General features: G+C 46.9%; 1 protein-coding gene across 2 annotated transcripts in view; it reads right to left on the reverse strand.

Moving 5' to 3' along the window:
- Positions 1 to 14111, reverse strand: part of LOC140399192 (carboxyl-terminal PDZ ligand of neuronal nitric oxide synthase protein) — a 175942-nt gene that overhangs the window by 67612 nt on the left and 94219 nt on the right. The gene's annotated exons all lie outside the window — the stretch shown is intronic.

A 14111-nucleotide genomic window follows, 5' to 3' on the forward strand; every position in this document is an offset into this window, starting at 1 on the left:
TCTGGAAACCTAGGAGACACATATATTATCGTCAAAAGATATTGATTCCCACTTTTTGTTTTAGGACGCGGTCCTACGCAATCAATTAGGACCCTTGTAAAAGATTCCTCAAATGCTGGAATGGGTATTAAGGGCATTGGTTTTATCACTGCTTGAGGTTTCCCTATCACTTGACATGTGTGACATGATTGACAACATTTAACGACATCTTTATGTAGTCCAGGCCAATAAAAATATTTCTGGATTTTAGCTTGAGTTTTCCTTATTCCCAAATGACCTCCCACTGGTACCTCATGTGCAACTCGCAACACATCCTTTCTATACCCTACCGGCAATACTACTTGATGAACATCTGGCCACGTTTCATCCGCCTGCAGATGTAAAGGTCTCCATTTTCTCATCAAGACATCACTTTTACGGTGATGACACTCTGCTATACACTCAGATTCCTCTTCCGCGTATGCTTTCTGATACATCTGTTTTATTTCTACATCTTTCTGTTGTAACTCCGCCAATTTTCCTGAACTAAAAATATCTGCCTCATCCTCCACCTGTTCTTGTTCTTTTTCAACAATCTGATCAAAAATCGTTTCTGATAATTGCACTTCAACTTCATCTTCACTCTTTGATTTCTCCTCTTGTCTTAACCTGTGACTTTGCGACCTTGTTACTACACAATCCGGAAAAATACCAGGATATTCGTCCTTCAACACTTCAGTTGTCTGATTTTCCACTGGCTTATCAACCACAGTAGGCATCACTCCCACCTGCGATCCAGCTGTATCATTACCCAAGATAAATTGTATTCCTTTATAAGATAGTTTCTCTATTACTCCTACTACCACTTCACCACTCTTCACTGGACTTTCCAACCTTACCTTATATAATTGAACACTACTCCTCTTACCCTGAATTCCACATATTACCACCTTTTCTGGCAACATTCTTCCCAAACTACATAACTCCTCACCTCTTACCATTAACGATTGACTAGCTCCCGTATCTCTTAAAATTGTGACTTCTTTAAACTCCTCCAAAAGTATAATTTCTCTGAGAGCTTCATACGTTTCGTCTATTTTCAAAGCCCTTATCCACCTATCAAAATTACTCTGTTTGATCCTTTCAAACTCCATGGGCGTCATTCTCCGACCCCCCGCCGGGTCGGAGAATGGCCGTTGGCCGCCGTGAATCCCGCCCCCGCCGAAGTCTCCGGTACCGGAGATTGGGCGGGGGCGGGAATCGGGCCGCGCCGGTTGGCGGGACCCCCCGCTAGATTCTCCGGCCCGGATGGGCCGAAGTCCCGCCCAGGAATTGCCTGTCCCGCCGACGTAAATCAAACCTGGTATTTACCGGCGGGACCAGGCGGCGTGGGCGGGCTCCGGGGTCCTGGGGGGGGCACGGGGCGATCTGACCCCGGGGGGTGCCCCCACGGTGGCCTGGCCCGCGATCGGGACCCACCGATCCGCGGGCGGGCCTGTGCCGTGGGGGCACTCTTTCCCTTCCGCCTCCGCTACGGCCTCCACCATGGCGGAGGCGGAAGAGACTCTCCCCACTGCGCATGCGCGGGAAACTGACAGCGGCCGCTGACGCTCCCGCGCATGGGCCGCATTTCCGTGCCAGCTGTCGGGGAAACAAACGCCATTTCCGCCAGCTGGCGGGGCGGAAATCCCTCCGGCGTCGGCCTAGCCCCTCAATGTTGGGGCTAGGCCGCCAAAGATGCGGAGCATTCCTTTTACCAGAAGCACATCAGATTAAAGTCACTACTGTTATTAGTTTTAAATCACCAGGATCAATTTACAGTCTTTAGATTACAGAGAGAGATTCATACACATTCTCGCTGTGACTGCAGCTATCCAGCTCTGAAAACAAAACTAAAACACACCCTGCAGCAAACAGCCTAAAACGAAAGTAAGAAGCTGACAGACAGCCCAGCTCCACCCACCCACTCTCTGACATCACTGCAGTAATAAACACCCATTTCTTAAAGGTACTCTCACTACAGATATTTATATACACACCCATTTCTTAAAGGTACTCTCACATGACATGTGTCTGACCTTTGTGTGACTCACCCCACAGTAATGTGGTTGACTCTTAACCGCCCTGTGAAAAGTGGCCCAATAAGACACCCAGTTTGTCAAGAACTTCAAGTGTAATGATGGATGTAACAAATGCTGAATTTGTCAGTGATAGTCACATCCTGTGAATGTATGAGAAAGTCAGAAACTGCGTCAGCACTTCAGATTGGATGGGTGGATGAAGGAAAAACGGGGATTAATGCATAAGGCCATTGGGAAATATATTAGATGTATTTGCTCTTGTGAAGGGCAACGGCCAACACAGACTAGCTGGGCTGAGTGGCCTGTTTCCATGTCATAACCTCTTTGTAGTTCTGTGGAGCGCAGGGTCATTTCCATAAAAACCGGTTGCCAAAAGTGATGTTCCTAAACCTTCTATAATAACCTGTAATGCCCGAGAAGCATTTCTATCTAATTGCAAAAGCAGTCACCAAACTAGTCATGTGTGGCCATGAATAAACTAATTTGTTTAAGGCATACAATGTGCTATTACAAGGACTGCATTGGCAGGCATACTGAAGGTGTGGTCCAGGTGAGGTGCACAATCATTCTTATTCTGGAACCTAAATCTACAACCTGAAAAGAGATCTTTGGAGCATGTTATATTGTGACGGATAGAACTTTAATTCCATTCAGCATCAGCCTCAGTGACTCAGCTTCTTACACATCCTCCCTGTCTCATCTGAATCATCTCCAGTGTGCCATCAGGGCACGCGGGGACAATGCTCCCAACGTGTGAATCATTAATTTGCAAATAAAGCCAAACATTTCATACAGCCAAGGTTCTGCACCTGGCAAATTCTCAATGGAAGCTAATCGGGCAGTCGTATTCTTCCTGGAGTCAGTGATGTTCTTCAAGGAAGTTTTCCATTTCCTTGACTAGGCATGATACGAGCCCAGTACATAGATAATAGACACAAGTTACATTATTACATGAAAGAGACATACGTTTAAATGGAACAGGGAGCAGGAGAAACACAGTACAGACTCGACGTGTACACACCTCAACTTATAGAGGTGATCTACCCAATGAGCAATCTCCACTGGAGTACGAAGGTGGCAGAATAAATCGTTAGAGGTGCCATTGCAGTTCAAACTAAAACATCTTTCCTAAATTTTGTTTAATTTGATTTAAAAGGTCACGGGAGGGATTCTCCGTAGCCCGATGCCGAAATTGGGATCGTCGATCGGGCAGAGAATGGGTTCAGACGCCGGATCCGGGGCAGGTGCCAGTTTGACGCCAGTTTGGATGCTCTGCCCCCTCCCAACCGGGGTCATCAAGACACGCGCCAGGGGGAGTCGTAAGGCCGTTTGCGGGTAATCGGCCGGCCCACTCGAGATACACCGCCCCCGCTCCCGGTGGGTCGAGTTTCCGACAGCGTGGGCCACATGTGGTCCCAGCGGTCGGGAACCCGGCTTGCTGGCTGCGGACTGTGTCCAGCGCCGCCACACTCGTCCGGGATCCTTGCCGCTGGCCGGGGCGGCTTCTTCTCGGGCTGGGGGGACTGGTGGGGGGTGGCCAGCGGGTGGGATGTGGGGTTGGGGTCGATGTGTTAGGGTTGCAGCACGGCTGTCGCCATGTTTTCCGGTGCAGGTCGTCAGCCCTGCGCATGCGCACTCGACCCGGCTATTCTCCGGCCATTTTCCGCGTGTGGTTCACGCAGCGCTATGCTAGCCCCTCACCGGTACCGGAATCGGTGAGGGGTTCACGCCGATTTCTTGTCGTAAACCACTCGCGGATTCTCCATTGGCGCCTGCATTTAGCCGCTGGAACGGAGAATTCTGCCCCATAACTTTGTCCTTGATGAATGCAAGAAAGATTAAAAGGAAATCAAATCAGAGCAATGAACATTAGAGTACCTCCTTGGGGGGGGGGGGGGGGGGGGGGAAGTCAAGACAAACGAAGACTCATGTTAAAAGGATGGACCTTATTCAGAAAGTAATGGTCCTCAATGATGCGATGTGCTGTCTGACCGTGAGGTAATAATGAGTCAAGAGCAGGAGACCTGAGTAACAGTCTATTGGTGGAGAGAAAAAATGCTTGAATGAAAATTAAACAAAGGGAATCGACTTTATTCCAAAGTCTTTTGCATGTGGACTCACGTCTTTGATGCAGTGCTCATGGTTCCAATGTTCTTTATAAATGCATTTTTGATGCTCTCTAAAAGCAACTAGCTTCAACACAAACAAAATTCCCAAGGTGCTACACAGTTAGGCGGTTCTAAACAGGAGCAGGAAGGGAGGGTTAGGGGAAGAACACAGGACAGTGGGAGGCCATTCAGCTCCCCCATTCTGTTCTGCCAAGCAATTAAAGAAGCATCTTGCGAGGCAGTTGAGAGGAAGTTTACCAGGTTGATACTTAGAGTGAGCGGGTTGGCTTATGAGGAAAGGTTGGACAGACTGGGCTTGTTTCCACTTGAGTTTAGAAGAGTGAGGGGTGGCTTAATTAAAGTATATGGGTGCAATCTATTGGCCTTGTCAAGTCCAAAGGACGGTAAATCTCGCAAGAGGCCTCTTGCACGATTTACCAGCCTCATCATGCCTTGCGAGATCTAATGAGATTTCCCAAGGCGTTGCGATCTCGATCCCAACCACTGAAGTCGGGATCCAAATTTGTATATTCAAGTGAGTAGTTAGCTTCACTTGAATATGTCTGCGCCGGATGTACCCAGCACCCGGGATCGAACGGCCTTGCCTCAGAGACCTCAAGTGGGCGCCGTTTAGCACTGGTTTCTACAAACGCTGACCAGGTGTGGACTCCCAGACAATCGGAGAAGGGTGCGGTGGTCGGGCACCCACAGCCTGCCTGGGTAACTTCATTTTCGTGAAGGTGGACTTGGGTGCAACCTAACATTTCTCAAGAAATCCGAATTCGGATCAGTGAAAATATCTGACAATCCAAACTCAGTTCGTAAATCCGACTTCGCTCAGTCCTCATCTCCAGTCACAGAAAGAAACAAACCGCGTTCACAAAGGGACGAGGAGATACGTCATCAACGCCGAAAGAAACTGTTTGACTTTTACAGCCTGTATAATAGGCATCAATAGCAATGGGAAATGTGTTCTGTATTTCTGCAAATATCCCGAGTACTCACTGCTTATTTCACTTATTCCTGGGTGGCACGTGTGCCCGATTACTTCGTATTCCTCCGCTTATTGACTCCCAGTTTTATTCAAGTTGCTGCTCATAAGAAAGCCAATACAAGACAAAGGAAAAGGGAAATCAGCTACTCCATGCACCTCAAAGTCATTACCATCTCTCTTTAAACACCATCCACAAGCAGCATCACCCCTGCGAGAGAAGTCATGATTTTGCCAGCAGTTGATGACATGACCAAGCTCAGGGGATGAACTGTTCACAGTTTTTAATCTCTTACAGCTCAGGCAAGTTCATTCATGTGCTTTCGGCAACACCATTCAGAGAGCTCTGTCGAGGCAGCAAATTAGAATTAATAAGTGTGGGAGAACTTGCAGTTGTGCGCACTGTCCTTTTTTAAAAACATCCTCGCAGGCTTCACGGACATTGAGGTGCAGTCTCTGTTGTTATGCGAGCAGCCAATGTCTCACACAGCCAAGTCCTAACTGACTAGCTGCCATTCCTTTGTGGTTTTCCAGGGAGAGAGTCTGACCAGGTTATCTGGTATTTGAGAAGTGATGAAATAGTGTCTGAAACTAGAACTGATTAACACCACCCTAGTCTGCCAGTGGAACACTATCCGGAGGTCATAACTCAAATGCCCAGTTGCCCGAATCAGCTTCGCCTGTCCTGAACTTTCGGACAGAATTTTCAGAGCAGTTTGAAAAAAAAAATATTGTGTATTTTCCCTGCCTGGTAATGTTACCCTGCCTTCTAATGAGAGGCAGACAGACAAGCAGAAGTTGCAACGATTACGCAGATAATTTCTTGTTTCTTGGAAGTACATTCCTGTTGATATTGGGGCTAATCCCAATCTGACACTGGCTGTGGAGATGGTGCCAGCTGTACTTGCAGCTGAAGGAGGATCTCCGGGAGCAGTGACCCGCAGCTAGGAGAGGGTTAGAATGCACTGGGCCACTCAGGAGTTCAGATAATTGTGAATGATCACATCAAAACATGTCCAGCCTTTTTATTAGTTTTTTAAAAAAACACCAAAAGCGGTGCCTTCTCTCCCATGCCTGCGTGTAACCTCCCTGGGAGGGCTCAGCATGAACTAACCTGCCTAATTCAGATAACTCAATGCACAACTTGGCAGCTTCCTCGAGAGATTGCTTTCGCTGCCCGAAAATATGTTGACTGGGGATTGGTGCTGACACTAAAGGTTAAAGGAAGCACTTCAAAGGGACTGCAAAGGGTTCAGTGCTCTGTTAAGCGGTCAGCTGAATCTCACCCTGTTTTGGATCTCACATTCCTGCATTAATACCCCACTTGCGATTAGCTGCTGATACAAAGGTACGAGACTCCCACATCTTGCAGATCACTGAAGTGTGCTCCACTGGGATCAAATCATCTCCCCCCCCCCCCCCCCCCCCCCACCACTTCAAGCAAATTGGGGCAAGGCCGCACCCAGCATTAGGCCTTGATAGCCCACAATGCTTCCAATCGAGATTTTGGTACCCCTCTCGGCAGACTGTCCTGAAGAACTACAGATGCAGCCAAGCATTTAGATGTCTCAACTAGTTAAGATAATTAGTAGCTGAGCTGTAAAGGCCATGAATATCCAAGTTTTGATCCTTGCTGCATTCTGGGTTGGCTGCTCTATCAGGACAAGGACCTAGCAAGGTGTTAGTGCCTTCAGTAGTCAAGGGCAGAAAATCAAAAGGCTCCAACCACAGGTGACCTGACCGCCCCCTATCCCAAACAGTCATGATACCAGTGAACATGATGTCAGGAGCCGAGGAGGGGAGGGGGGGGGGGGGGGGGGGGGGGGCGCAGCAGATTTCACTGGAAGTGGACACATAAGAAATGCTCGGGAGGATATAAAAACACGGTGCTTGAATTAATATACAAAGACTGCTTCGAACTGATAATTACTAAACAAAAGAAAATTTTAACATATTAATTTAATAGCTACATTAGCAGCAGAGCACTCTACATTAATTATGCAACAATCCAAGCAATCAAGGGATCATTAACAACATACATTTCTCAAGCAGTGCCGATTTGGCTCATCTTGCTAAATCCAAATTGCTTCCATTTCTGAATTTCACATCTCACAAATAATCAAGTGACATATCACTGCAGTTTGCACCAGATAATGTAAGTACATTTCCAAATAAATGAGACTTTTCCATTATTAACAGCATGGTAGTCAAACATTTAACAGAAGCAGGAACTTTGCCTCTGTAGGGTTAGGCCGCCATTTTAGCAGACTTCTACATTTAGATAAACACAAATTACTATGACCCAAAGCCCTCTATCATCCTCCAGAGATGTCGCTTAAACACAGCTGGGGGAATCTGTCACTGAATTTTTGACCAGGCTGCAGAAACTGGCAGAACATTGTGAATTTGGCACATCCCTAGCCGAGAAGTTGCGGGATAGATTGGTGTGCGGGATAAACAATGCGACGACTCAGAAAAGTTACTGGCAAAGCTAAATTTGGATCTAAAGAAAGCCACTGAGATAGTCCAATCTCTGGAGAATGCAGGAAAATAATTTTGGGAGCTACAAGGGGCAGCAGACAGCAATGTCCTCCAGTTAGGGGGAGGGTCCTAGTGTAAAAGTGACAATCCCTCAACTGAAAGCGCCTGTGTAAATAGTCCATCACCAAGTCGGAGCTCAGCTCGCGCCCTCCTCGGTGGTCATGGAAATATTATGCTATGGAAACTGCTCTGGAAGGTTGTAGATGTCAGACGAGGGACTACTGTAAACACTGTAAAAGGGCATAGCCAAGGCAAAGCTACAGGAATAGGCAATACGTGTGCTTCTAGGGGCTTTTCACAGTAACTTCATTGCAGTGTTAATGTAAGCAGACTTGTGACAATACAGGAATAGGCAATACGTGTGCTACTCAAGGAGGAAGCCAAGGCCAGCACAGGCTCATACCATGGAGGTATCCCTACTCTCAGAAGCAGAGACAATGCAACTAAACTGTATCATCATGACCAAGGTCGCCCAATAATGGTAGAACTGCTGGTGAATGGTCATCCATTCTAAATGGAGGTGGACACAGAGGCTGCCATCGCTGTCGCTGGAGAGCATCTGATCTCACGATGTTTGGGGACCTCACGTGGCGGCTGCAGACTGTGTCGCCCGAAGCAGTTTTGTATTGGTTGCAAAATGGGCTCCACCTCAAGGAAACCACTGATAGCAAGGCTGCATACAGCGGCAGGGTGGAAATGATTGGGTAATTCCCCGTCAATCACACCCAAACTGCTGTAACTGACCGGGGTGGGCTTTACACATTTAATTGTCCTCCACTCGCCGCATAAGCAACAGCAGACAGGAGACTTTGCTGTCGTTTCTGTTTGCTTTAGTTTGCAGACGCTTATTAAATACGCTGGGGACTATTTTCTCCGTGCACTGTTTAAATGGAAACAGAAAGTTCTGGAAAAAACTCAGCATCTGTGGAAAGTGAAACAGACATTCCGTGTCCAATATGACTCTTTTTCAGGAGGGTTGGTTCTTATCCAGTTAGTGACAACTGACGCAGCAAAATAAAGGGGTAAGAGGCAACAACAACTTAGATTTATATAACACCTTTACCATAATAAAACATCCCAAGATGCTTCACAAGATGCCGAGCTGACCAAACGTTTGGTCAAAGAGGTACGTTTCAAAGACGGGTAAAGAAGGAGACAGGTTTAGACAGGGAATTCCACTGCTTCAGTCTTGGCAGCTGAAGAACAGAGAAATCTGCAGATAGCCATCATGATATTATCAGCTACATTATATTGACACTTCCACACATTCTTTCTACAGACACTGCCTGATGTGCTGAGTGTTTCCGGCTATTTCTGCTTTTGTTTCTAAACTGTCGGTTATTTATCAGGGAATACATTCCTGCTGTTTAAGCGTCATGCGATCTGTCGTGATGTCAGCAGAACGTTTGTGTTGGCTTTGGGCAGATCATCATCCTGACTGAATCAGCAACACTTTTTAAATAAGCAGCTCATCGTGTTTTACAAGAATCCGCAGGGTGGGCACCTCCATACCTTTTCCCGTTGAGGTGACAAAGAAATATAACAGAAGAGAAGACTGGCGACGAGAACTGTGGCGGAAACATCACTGAACTAAAACGTTTTTTTTTGTCGACTAACAATGGAGACGACATCAGGAGCAATGAAGATTCTCTCTCTCTTGGACTGCAGGGACTGTACACGTGACAACGCCACACAGGCTGCGGGGAATGGGGATTTCGAGTCTGCCGACTCTGCACAGGCCACTACTCAGGGCAATTGTCAAACTACAGTCAGGCAAAGTAAGAAATAATCTAATTGCTTGTAAAAGGAATTGTTTGTGCCATACTTTCCATTAAAAATCGGAAGGGAGGAAATGTATGAGCCGGAATCCAAAATTAGCGAGGAAAAAAGGCGTCATGGACCCGTACCGGCGGAGGTTTTTCATGAAGGCCCGCCTTCTCAACCTTGCCCCTCGCTTGAGGTGTGGTGATCCCCAGGTTAAATCACCATCAGTCAGCTCTCCCCCTCAAAGGGGAAAGCAGCCTATGGTCACCTGGGACTATGTATTTCTTGCTCATGGACAGTGTACCTGTGACTTCATCTCAAGTTCAAAGATATACAAGAACCAATCTAGTGATGGGGAAGGTGATGAACGTGGTCCAAAAAGAAACGCTATCAGACATCAATCGGAAAAATGCAGACATCAAGCCTTACATCACACGTAGACTTGCGTTGACCGTACAGAATGGAGTTCTATTATGGGGAATCTGTGTAAATATTTCTCCAAGCTTTTGTAGTAGAGTCCTTGACCAACTGCATGAGGGACATCCTGGTGTGGTAAGGATGAAGGGATTGTCTCACAGTTATTTTTGGTGGCCAGGATTAGATTCTCAAATTGAAGAGAAAGTTGGGCAATGCCAATCTTGTGCAAAAACTAAGGAACACTGCAGCATTACAATCATCACATCCGTGGGATTGGCTGACTCAGCAATGGCAGAGAATACACATCGATTATGCTGGTCCACTGGAGAATCACATGTTCTTAGTGATTGTGGACGCCCACTCGAAATGGCCTGAAGTCGCGATAATGAAATCAACGACGAATGAGCAGACCATTGACCAGATGAAACATCTGCAAGATTTGGAACACTGGAGCAGATGTCAGTGATAACGGTACACAGTTTATTTCAAAGGAGATTGAGGACTACTTGATAGGGAATGGTATACAACATATCAGCAGGGAGGCAGGGTGGCGCAGTGGTTAGCACTGTTACCTCACAGAGTCAGAGACCCGGCTTCAATTCTGACCTCAGGTGACTGTGTGGAGTTTGCACTTTCTCCCCGTGTCCGCGTGGGTTTCCTCCGGGTGCTCCGGTTTCCTCCCACAGTCCAAAGATGTGCAGGTTAGGTGGATTGGCTGTGCCAAATTGCCCCTAGGTGGGGCTATGTGGATAGGACAGTGGATTGAGCCTAGGGAGGGTGTTCTTTCAGAGTGTCGGTGCAGACTCGATGGGCCGAATGGTCTTCTTCTGCACTGTAGGGATTCTATGATATTAAGCCAGCTCCATATCTTCCAGCAACAAATGGAATGGCTGAACATTTTGCGCAATCATTAAAGCATTCTATCAAAGCAGCGAAGGACCAGAAACATCATTCCAACACCTTATCACAGCACTGTACTTATTACCACACAAAGCTCACCGGCAATGCTATTGTTCAAGAGCAAACTACGAACACAGTTTGATTTGTTAACTCCACCCGATACTTCAGAGATTGTCAAACGACAAGAACAAGCACAAATTGCTTGGGGGGAGTGAATCTCTAAAAAAACGAGCATTTAACCAGGGAGAGAGAGAGTGCGAGCTAGGAGCTACACCACCAACGAGAAATGGGTATGAGCTATGATTCGAGCGAAGACAGATCCAACATCATTCACTGTACAGACGGATAATGAAAGAGTTTGGAGACATCATGCTGATCAGTTATTGCTGCACAAAATTTTGAGTTTGTAAAATCTTCTCAGGTGGTTCTACCCTTCGAAAATCTAGAGAGCCATACTTCGGATCAGAGACCGGAGACAGTGGCTGACAGTTCAGATCCTGTTTCAATGTCAGTGGTGACAGATACTGAAATGACTACTCAAGTGTCATCTACAGAAAGGAATGAGGACACTTCAGAGGTTGCAAATAGCCAAGGATGTTGACTTCTACCAAAAAGAAGTAGATGTCCACCACAGATTGAATTGTATATACGTATGGAAATAATATATTGCGTAAATATTAATCGTACTAATGAAGTAAAGAGGGAGGGATGTTATGCATCACATGATGTGTAGTGACATCAGCAGAGTGTTTGCATCGACTTTGGGAAGATCATCTCCTTAATTGTGTGAGCAACATCTTTTTATTATTATTTTTTTTTAAATTTTAGATTACCCAATTATTTTTTCCAATTAAGGGGCAATTTAGCGCGGCCAATCCACCTACTTTGCACATTTTTGGGTTGTGTGGGGGGGGGGGGGCGAAACCCACGCCGACACGGGGAGAATGTGCACACTCCACACGGACAGTGACCCAGAGCCGGGATCGAACCTGGGACCTCAGCGCTGTGAGGCAGCTGTGCTAACCACTAGGCCACCGTGCTGCCCTATCTTTTTATTATTAAGAACATTATTAAGAAGAGACTAATAAACCACTCATTGTGTTTTACAAGAATGCAGAGTGTGGGCACCTCCAGATCTTTTCGCTTTGCAGCAATAAAGAAATAAAGTTTTGTCCAACAGGCTTCCCGACGTTAATGGATTCTAGAACTGATGGAAATGTAGTGTCTTCAGCAATGGATCTTGAGTGTTGTTCTTCTCTCAAGCGCATGTAGGCAATGCTGATACTGTGATGAAACTGCATGGCCCTGAATATTTCAGTGCGCGATATCAGTAATAGGCATTTAATAAAAAATGGAAGGGGTTCCTATATAAAAACATAGTTTCAATCATTATTGAAGAGGATTCAGTCTAACAATGATGGCACAGCAACACACTACAGAAAAATACACTACAAATACTTGTCACCTCAACACCCACATCACTTCAAGCACCGGTGGCAGGCTCAGTAGCGGTAATGTCTCACCAGCTTCAACATGGACAGTCGCCCAGCTTCAACCCATTTTTCAGATAACAAAATCTAGAACTATATAACTGGGTGTTTTTCGCTTTCCAAGGGAAAGTATACACACCCTTGTTATACTCTGCTGAAATCTTAATGAGTAATGACCACACAGGATTAAATTTTCAAGGAGCTGTCTATGTCGTGTCTGGCATACTTGACTCATCCTGTGTACGTACACCCTGAGGAAGTGAAATTTTCAGCAGGGATTCATTAAACATAACGTACAGGGGCAGAGAAAGTCTCTGTGGGTTGTGTAATGCAACTAATGACTTTCGTACTCAGCTGTAAGAAACCAACAGCAATTGCGCAGTGTTTTCACAAAAAGGAAAAATGTATAATAGTAGCAATGTTCCATTTCATCAGTTTTTTAGGAAGGAGCTAGAGCATTTGGTCCATCACCAATGGCTGGCTGAGGTCACGCCACAACTTGTGTGGAACCACGACTATGAACCTTTGTGTTTCCAGCATGTGTCACAATTGGGATGTCCCATAGCAACACGAAACAAAGGCACTTTAAATTAATTTACCCACTTGCTTTTAGTTGTGGTTCATATTTCTCTTTTAGGAAAATACCCTGGGCTGGATTCTCCGTTCCTGAGTCGAAGTGCTGACGCCAACAGAGGATATGTAGAGTTCCACGATGAAATAATCTGCGCCACGCCCGCGCCGATTCCGCTACCGGTAAAGGGCTAGCACCAGCGCCGCGTGAGACACCCGCGGAACACGTGAAAAAAGGTGGAGTAATCGTCTGTTCCGTGATGGACATGCGCAGGGCTGACATGCTGCAGCCACGCGTACACTTACACTCCCCCACACTCACACCAACCGCGCCTGAAACGCTGGAGCACGTACTCGTCCACCCCGACCCCACAGCCCACCTCCTGGCCGCCCCTCACTACTCCCCCTCCCCCAGCCCTGGCAGAAACCCCCTGGCCAGCGGCACGACTGTCGCTGAAGTATGACGGTGCCGGACACTGTCCGTATGCCCCCCCCCCCCCACCCCCCTCTCTCCGCAGTCCGCATGCCAGGCTCACGAATGTTGAGAGCACACGTTGACTGCGCCATCAGGAACTCGGCTCATCAGATGCAGAGTATCGTGGTTGGGCCAAATAATGAGATGCGAACGCGGTTGCAACTGCGCGCGGCGCAATGACGCTGATTTGGAGCATCGCCGCCCGCCATTAAACTGGCGCCTGCCGCGATTTCAGGAGCTATTCTCTACCCAATCGCAGTTCCCGATTTCGGAGTCGGGCAAGAGAGAATCCCACCCCACCTGTTTTTGTAGGGGGTTGGGGAACTGTTGGTTACGATTATAAATTATTGGAACCAAACAAACCACACAACCACAGTGTCTCTCCCCCACTATCATACCATGTTCAATGAATCCAGTGCCACTATTATCACTTTCTGAATGCACATATTTAACCAGCAGGCCCTTTATTAGGAAACACAATAGCATTTAGCAGATCCACAATCGCGGGCCCACCCTCTCAGTTAGGAAACGGTGTGTGGTAGCAACTTATGTTGACACAGCATCTTTAATATAAAGAGATATCTCACGGTACTTCACAAACTATGGAGGCAAATGGATGCAAAACTAGGAAGGGACCAAGATTAAGTTCGCCAAAAACTTGGTCTCAACTCTGGATTTTGAGAAGCATTTTGTTGAGGTTGAAACGTTTAGAGACAGGGCGTTCCCAAGAGAAGAGTTGGGACAGCCGAAGGCTGCCATCAAAGCTGAGGTGAAAGGAAGGGGGGGTGAATGTGC

This window comes from Scyliorhinus torazame, chromosome 22 (assembly GCF_047496885.1).
Source record: "Scyliorhinus torazame isolate Kashiwa2021f chromosome 22, sScyTor2.1, whole genome shotgun sequence".
In the NCBI taxonomy this organism is placed as follows: domain Eukaryota; kingdom Metazoa; phylum Chordata; class Chondrichthyes; order Carcharhiniformes; family Scyliorhinidae; genus Scyliorhinus; species Scyliorhinus torazame.